Below are 8403 nucleotides of genomic sequence, written 5' to 3' on the forward strand. Positions count from 1 at the left end.
AATTTGAAAGGCATTTCAAACTACTTAAAGAGTATCTCACAGACCTTTAACCTTCAGAAATCATGAAGTGAATCACTTTGTTCCTATCCGATTAGTCCTAGAAATAGCAGTTGAAATGTGGCCAGTGGTAAGCTTGTTTTTCCCTAATAAAATCTTTTCTAAGAGTTACACAGCCAAAAACTTATTAAAATAATTGTCATGTGTATAAGGATATAATTCATATTAAAATATTCTCTAAGACTCTGAGAAGACTTCAAATTTCATATAAGCAGATGATTAGCTAATATTTTTATCAGTTTTTATCCCTTATTAATTCAAATTCTTATCATGATCTTAGTTTTAGAATTTGCCATTAATTCTCCTGTACATATTATTTTAATTGTGTCTTGTTATCACTTAATTATGGTATAGCTTGAAAGAAGAACTTTTTTGAACTGCAGTTTAGAAGTAGATTCTTGTACCTACTTTATTCTCTGCCTTTGATTCAGAGCATCATATACTCTGAGGAATGTTTTTGACCCTCTTTGTAATAAGCATTAGGGTGAGTCTACACACTAAAAGCTTGAAAACTCACATGATTCCTTCCCAGTTTGCCAAAATATATTTCTTCACAAGAAATGCAGATGCTTTCACTTCTTCTTAAAAGGGGGGAAAATACCCAAAAGAGGGGATATGGTAGCAAAGTTTAGAGCAGTGACTCAAAGAATGGCCATTCAGAGCCTGAACCATATGTGGCCCATAGATATATACAGCCACCAAAACTAGATAATATTGATGAAGCTAGAAAATGCATGCTGAAAGTGCCAGTTATAGATCTCTCCTGGAGACACATCCAGAGCATGTCCAATACAGAGGTCAATGCTAGCAGCAAACCACTGAACTGAGAATAGGACCCCCTTAGGGGGAATTAGAGGAAGGATTGGAACAGTTAAAGGAGCTTGAAATCCCATAAAAACAACAATGCCAACCAACCAGAGCTTCCAGGGACGAAACCACTACCGAAAGATTATACATGGACTGACCCAGGGCTCCAACTGGAGCAGAGAATAGCCTTGTTGGGGCACCAGGGGAAAGGAATGTCCTTGGTCCTGCCAAGGTTGGACCCCCAGTGCAGGGGAATATGGAGGATGCGTGCAAGAAGGGCAGTGTATAGGGGGAATACCCATATGGGGGGAGGGTTAGGGGAGGGAATGGGTGCTTATGGACAGGAAACCAGGAAGGGTAATAACGTTTTCAATGTAAGTAAAGAAATATAACTAATAAAAAAATTTAAAAAAAGAAAGATTATCTTGTAGAAAGCATATAGCAATGTTTAAAACAATCACAGAGATTATTATTTCTCAGTAAACTATGTAGGCCTCGGAATTTAGGAAAGGTATGGACAATGTGGATTTCTCTTATCCAAAGGTTTTCCCCTATTCCAGCCCTGACTGATAAAGTATAGGCAACATTGTCTCTTACATTTCCTTATTACTCTAATGAGAGGATGAATCTGTTTTTGGAACATCATGGATTGAATTGACAAAATGAGGAAATTAAAAGGTATACTAGCTCTCTTTGCCTGCTTGCCTTTGTCTTGTGAGCAAGTTCATTCACTTGGCATTAGAGCCTACTTCCTTGGAACTCCAGCCTGCATCTACTAAAGACTAGGTGCGACTCCTAGCCTTGTGGACTGAACAACTACTGGATTCTTGTACTTTCTGGTCACATCCTCTTTGGATTGTCTGTAATGCACCCTGGTTCTCCTGTTTTACACTCAAAACCAGGGTTGTGGGGGGAGGGTAGCGGAGTTCTTGAGGGAAACATTAAGTTTGACCAAAGAACATGCTTGCTGGGAACAAAGGATGTAATGGAGCTGCTTGAAGAAGATCTGACATGCCCAATTTGTTGCAGATTGATAGATGATCTCCCAGTGTTGCCCTGCTCACACAACTTCTGCAAAAAAAAAAAAAATGCTGAGAAGGACTATCAGAGGAGAATGTGCGGACATTGTGTGGAATGGAGACCATCTCCATTCAAGGTTCCAACCCGCCTTAGGGAAACTTCAACTCCTGGAGTCAATAGTCTGCATGTTAATTATTCCCTAAATGGTATTTTTTGAGAAAAACAACAAAATCAAGATTTCTCCCAAAATGCCAGTTCTCAAAGCACACTTGGGCCAGCCTCTAAACATTTTCTATATAACTGATATGCAGCTGATTTGTGGGATCTGTGCTACTCGTGGTGATCACACCAATTACGTTTTTTTTTTTTTTTTTTTCTATTGAAGATGTCTACACTCAGGAAACGGATGACATTGAGTCCCTCTTTCAATTTGAGCCAGGGAGATGCTCTTTCCCACTTGGACACTTTGGAAATATACAAGAGGAAATCCCTACATTTACTCACAAAAGATGCAGATAACATAAAGGAGTGTTTTGGGAAGTTACAACATACCTTGAATCAAAAGAAGAATGAAATTCTATCTGATTTTGCAACTATGAAGCTTGTGGTTATGCAGACCTACAACCCAGAGATCAACAAGATCAACACTATTTTACAGGGGCAGCAGATGGCCTTTAGCATTTCTGAAGCTTTCAAAGGTTTCTCAGAAACTACTATATTTTTGCAACAGATGCAGGAGTTCAGGGAGAAACATAAAAGTATTCAAGAAAACTCTTTGCCTCCCTCTAATTTGCCACAAGCCCTTTTCTAAAGAACTTTGGTACCAGCCAGTAGGAGGACATTAAATTAGTTGATGTGGATAAACTTGAGGCAAAATGTTGCCTCAAGACATGGGCGTGTTCACTAGCAATTTTCCCTGGTACCCCTATCTGCTGCTCATGGTGATAGTTCTACTGAGTCTCTTCATATTCTTTGGCCCCACTGTATTCCTGAAGTGGTCTCCACTTGATGAATTGGCAACTTGAAAGACTATCTTTGAAGCTTCAATTATTATCTGACAAAATCAGCTGATTTTGTAGAACAATCTGTGTTTTACTGGGAACATATGGCAGATGGGCTTTTCATTTTCAGTGACAAAGTAAAAAAATGTTTGTTTGGTGGCATGGAACAATGTGGCAGAATTTGTATGCAATTACAAACTATTATAAAATCTTTCAAGTATATAGTTCTGTTTCTTGATGGGACTGTTAGAGAACACAGGAATAATTCAGATATATCAAGATTCAAGTAATTTTCTTCTTAATGTATTTCTTTAATAATGTCATTTATACATGACTTAAATAACAGCATAAAGATTGAAGTTTAGTAGTTCTAAATCTTCCCTTTCTTCTTAAAGAGGGTTTTAAAATAAATATTGTTTTTCTAATCCAAAAGAGTATCCATAAAAATATAATTCCACATCTAACAACAAAAATAATAGAAAACAACAATTATTGATCCCTAATAGCTTTCAACATGAATGGGCTCAACTCCCCAATAAAAAGACTAACAGACTGGATACATGAATAGGACCCAGCAGTTTGCTGCATACAGGGAACACACCTCAGTAACAAAGATAGAAACTTCCTAAGGGTAAAAGGCTGGAAAAATTTTTTCTAAGCAAATGGTCAAAATAAACAAGCTGTAGTAGCCATTATTATATTGAATAAAATCAACTTTCAACCAACAGTTATCAAAAAAGATAAGGAAGGACACTTCATACTTGTCAGAAGAAAAATCCACCAAGACAAATTCTCAATTCTGAATATCTATGCTCCAAATTCAAGGGTACCCATATTCATAGAAGAAACATTACTGAAGTTCAAAGAACATTGTACCTTACATAACAATACTGGGAAATTTCAGCACCACACTTTCATCAATGGACAGATCATGGAAACAGAAACTAAACAAAGACACAGTGCAACTAACAGAAGCTATGAACCAAATGAATTTAACAGGTAGCTGTAGAACATTTCATCCTAAAACAAAAGAATATATCTTCTTCTCAGCACATCATGGTACCTTCTCCAAAATTGTCCATATAGTCAGTCACAAAAGAGGCCTCCACAGATACAAGAAGATTGAAATAATCCCATGTATCCTAACAGATTACCAGAGACTGAGGCTAGTCTTCAATAATAACAAAAATTACAGAAAGCCCACATATATACGGAAGTTGAACAACACTCTCTACTCAATGATAACTTGGTCAAGGAAGAAATAAATAAAGATATTAAAGATTTTTTTAGAATTTAATGAAAATGAAGACATAACATACTCAAGTTATGGGACACAATGAAAGCAGTGCTAAGAGGAAAAGTCATAGCTCTGAGTGCCTACTAAAAGAAACAGGAGAGAGCATATACTAGCAGCTTGACAGCACACCTGAAAGCTTTAGAAGTAAAAGAAGTAAATACACCCAAGAGGAGCAGAAGGTAGGAAATAATCAAACTCAGGGCTGAAATCAACCAAGTAGAAACAAAAAGAACTACACAAAGAATCAACAAAACCAGGAGCTGGTTCTTTGAGAAAATCAACAAGATAGACAAAGCATTAGCCAGACTAATCCGAGGGCACAGAGACAGTATCCCAAGTTACATAATCAGAAAGAAAAGGGGAGACATAACAAAAGAAACTGTGGAAATTCAAAAAATTATCAGATCCTACTACAAAAGCCTATACTCAAGAAATCTGGAAAACCTGGAAGAAATGAACAATTTTCTAGACAGATACCAGGTACCGAAGTTAAATCAGGAACACATACATTACCCATCTAAAGAATCCCGTGACCCCTCAATAAATAGAAGAATTTATTAAAAGTCCCATAAGCAAACAAAAAAACAGATAAATACACAAACAAACAAACAAACAAACAAACAAAAACCCTGCACCAGATGGGTTTAGTGCAGAATTCTATCAAACATTCACAGAAGATCTAATAGCAATTCCCTCCAAACTATTCCACAAAATAGAAACATCAACTTTACCAAAATATTTCTATGAAGCCACAATTATGCTTCTATCTAAACCACATAGAGAACCAACAAAGAAAGACAACTTGAGACCTACTTCCCTTATGAATATCAATGTAAAAATACTCAATAAAATTCTCAAAACTCTAACCCAAGAACACATCAAAACAATCATTTTCCATGATCAAGTAGGCTTCATCCCAAAGATGCTGGGATGGTTCAATATATCAAAGTCCATCAAGGTAATCCACTATATAAAGAAATTCAAAGAAAGAAACATGTGGTTTTTATTAGATGCTGAGAAAGCATTTTACAAAATTCAATACCTCTTCTTTGTAAAAGTCTTGGAAAGATCATGAATTCAAGGCCCATACCCAAACATAGTAAAAGCAATAGACAGCAATCTCTCCCTACCTATTCAATTTAGTACTTGAATTGCTAGTCCAAGCAATTGCACAACAAAAGGCGGTCAAAGGGATACAAATTGGAAAGGAAGAAGTCAAAATATCACTATTTGCAGATGATATGAAAGTATACTTAAGTGACCCCAAAAATTCCACCAGAGGACTCCTACAGCTGATAAATAACTTCAGCAAAGTGGCTGGATATAAAATTAACTCAAACAAATCAGTGGCTTTCCTCTACTCAGAGGATAAACAGGCTGAGAAAGAAATTAGGGAAACAACACCTATCATAATAGTCACAAAAAAATATAAAATACCTTGGAGCTCTAACCCAGCACGATTTATATGACAAGAACTTCATGTCTCTGAAGAAAGAAATTGAAGAAATAGTCAGAAAATGGAAAGATCTCCTATGCTCATGGATTGTCAGGATTCATATAGTAAAAATGGTCATCTCGAAATCTACATATTCAATGAAATCCTGATCAAAATGCCAACTCAATTCTTCACAGATTTTGAAAGAACAATTTGACAAATTCATTTGACATAGCCAAAAACAAAGGATAATGAAATATTGTTAACAATAAACGAACTTCTGGGGTAATCTCTACCCCTGATGTCAAGTTGTATTACAGAATGATTGTGATTAAAAACAAAAACAAAAACAAAAAACAAGAAACAAAAAAATCCTGCAAGATATTGGTAAAGTACAGAGATAGGTAGATCAATGGAATAGAATTGAAGACCCAGAAATAAACCTACATACCTATCCTCACTTGTTCTTTGGATAAAGGACTTAAAACCATTCAGTGAAAGAAAGATAGCATTTTCAACAGATGTTGCTGGTTTAACTGGCTGGCAACATGCAAATCAATCTATTCTTACAGCATTTACAATGCTCAAGTTCCAGTGGATCATGGACCTCCACATAAAACCAGACACACTCAAACTAATAGAAGAAAAAGTGGAGAAGTGCCATGGGCACATAGTAAAATTTTCTGAAAAGAACACCAGTGGCTTAGCTTAGATCAAGAATTGACATATGGACCCTCATAGAATTGCAAAGTTTCTGGAAGGCAAAGGACACTGTCATTAGGACTAAATAGCAATAATAGATTGGGAAATGATCTTTACCAATCCTACATACAATAGAGGGCTGATATCCAATGTATACAAAGAACTCAAGAAGTTAGAGAATCATATAACCCTATTAAATAATGGGATACAGAACTAAACAAAGAATTTTCAGCTAAAGACTATCGATTGAGAAATATATCGAATAAAAAATTAATAATAAATAAAAAAAAGGTGAGGGAATGGGGGCTTATGGACAGGAAACCAGGAAGGGAAATAACGTTTGAAATGTAAGTAAAGAAATATATCTAATAAAAAATTTTTAAAAAAAGAATTTTGATTGGCCATAAAGCAACTAAAGTAATATTCAACATCCTTAATAACCATGGAAGTGTAAATCAAAACAACCCTGACATTCTACCACATTCCATTCACAATGGGTAAATCAAAAACTCAGGAGATAGCAGATGCTGTCCAGGAGGTGGAGAAAGAAGAACTCTCCTCCATTGTTGGTGGGATTGCATGCTGGTACAGCCACTCTGGAAATCAGTCTGGCAGTTCCTCAGAAAATCTGAGGATCCAGCTATACCACTTCTGGGAATATACCCAAAAAGATGCTCCCACATATAACAAGCACACATGCTCCATTATATTCATAGCCGCCTTATCATAATAGCCTGAAGGTGCAAAGCACCCAGATGTCCTTCAACAGATGCACGGATACAAAAAATGTGGTATATCTACACAGTGTTTTACTACTCAGCTGTTAATAACAATGACTTCATGAAATTCTTAGGCCAATTGATGGTACTAGAAAATATCATCCTGAGTGAGTTAAGCCAATATGATATGCACTCACTGATTTGTGGATATAATCCCAAAATCTCAGAATACCCAAGATACAATTAACAGACCACATGAAGTTCAAGAGGAAGGAAGACTAAAGTGTGAATGCTTCAGTACTTCTTAGAAGGGGGAACAAAAATACTCACAGGAGGAAATATAAAGAGGCCTCCTTTGGTCCTGTCAAGGTTTGATGCCCCATTGCAGGGGAATGTCAAAAATGAAAGGTGAAAGGGAGTTGGGGGGAAGTGGACGAGCACCATCACAGGGAGACTTAGAGGGTTTCTGAAGGGGAAACTGGGAAAGGGAAAAACATTTCATACATATATATACACACACACAAAATATTAAAATATAATATATACATATATAATAAATATATATTGTAATATATAATAAATAATATAATAAAAAATTTAAAAGTAAAATAAATAAATAAACAAATAAGTAAATTCAGTCTAAATTCCCCTTCTGTATTTATATGACATCAAGCAATGAGACAGTTTAATATAATGTGCAATTTTATCAAAATTGTGATTATGGTTCTGTGGTGTTTTGAGTTAGTAAAATACCCCCATCAACTCAGGCCTATAAATACTTCATTCCAAGTTGGTGGCCCTGTTTCAGGAGGTTCCAATGGTACAGCCTTGCTAAAAGCTGTGCTTCCCTAGGCTGACTTTTAAAATATATAACCACACATTACTCCTGAGTTTCTCTCTTTCTTTCTTGATTGCTGTTGAAAATGTGAGCTCTTAGTTTCTACTTCTGACTCCCTTCCTTTTATTTATTGTGAGCTTCCTCAAAACATGGACATTTATCCCTCATGAACCATAAGTCATAATAAATTCTTTCTTCCACAAGTTGCTTTTAATAATTGTGTTTTATCACAGCAAAATAAAACAAAACACAAAACAAAATAAAAACAAATAAAAAAATATCTCATACAAGGCCTATGTGGAAGGAGTCTACAATTAGATTACAGGGTCATTGGGTTGGCTTTGAAGGAGAATATATGAGAAGAGTATTAGCAATTATGTTGTTCTTTTACTCCATAAGATAAGTTTGATCATTTCTCTATATCAATACAGAATTTTCTGGTCACTGTAGAACTGTTTCACATATCTTTCAATGTTTCATTCTTAGAGAACAATCTACAACTACCACTTTGCTACACCAACATAATT

General features: G+C 35.7%; 1 pseudogene; it reads left to right on the forward strand.

Annotated features, from left to right (window-relative positions):
* Positions 1-1849: 1849 nt before the first annotated feature.
* LOC116906292 lies at positions 1850-3092 on the forward strand (annotated as a pseudogene).
* Positions 3093-8403: the final 5311 nt, after the last annotated feature.

Source organism: Rattus rattus, chromosome 7 (assembly GCF_011064425.1).
Source record: "Rattus rattus isolate New Zealand chromosome 7, Rrattus_CSIRO_v1, whole genome shotgun sequence".
Classification (NCBI taxonomy): Eukaryota; Metazoa; Chordata; class Mammalia; order Rodentia; family Muridae; genus Rattus; species Rattus rattus.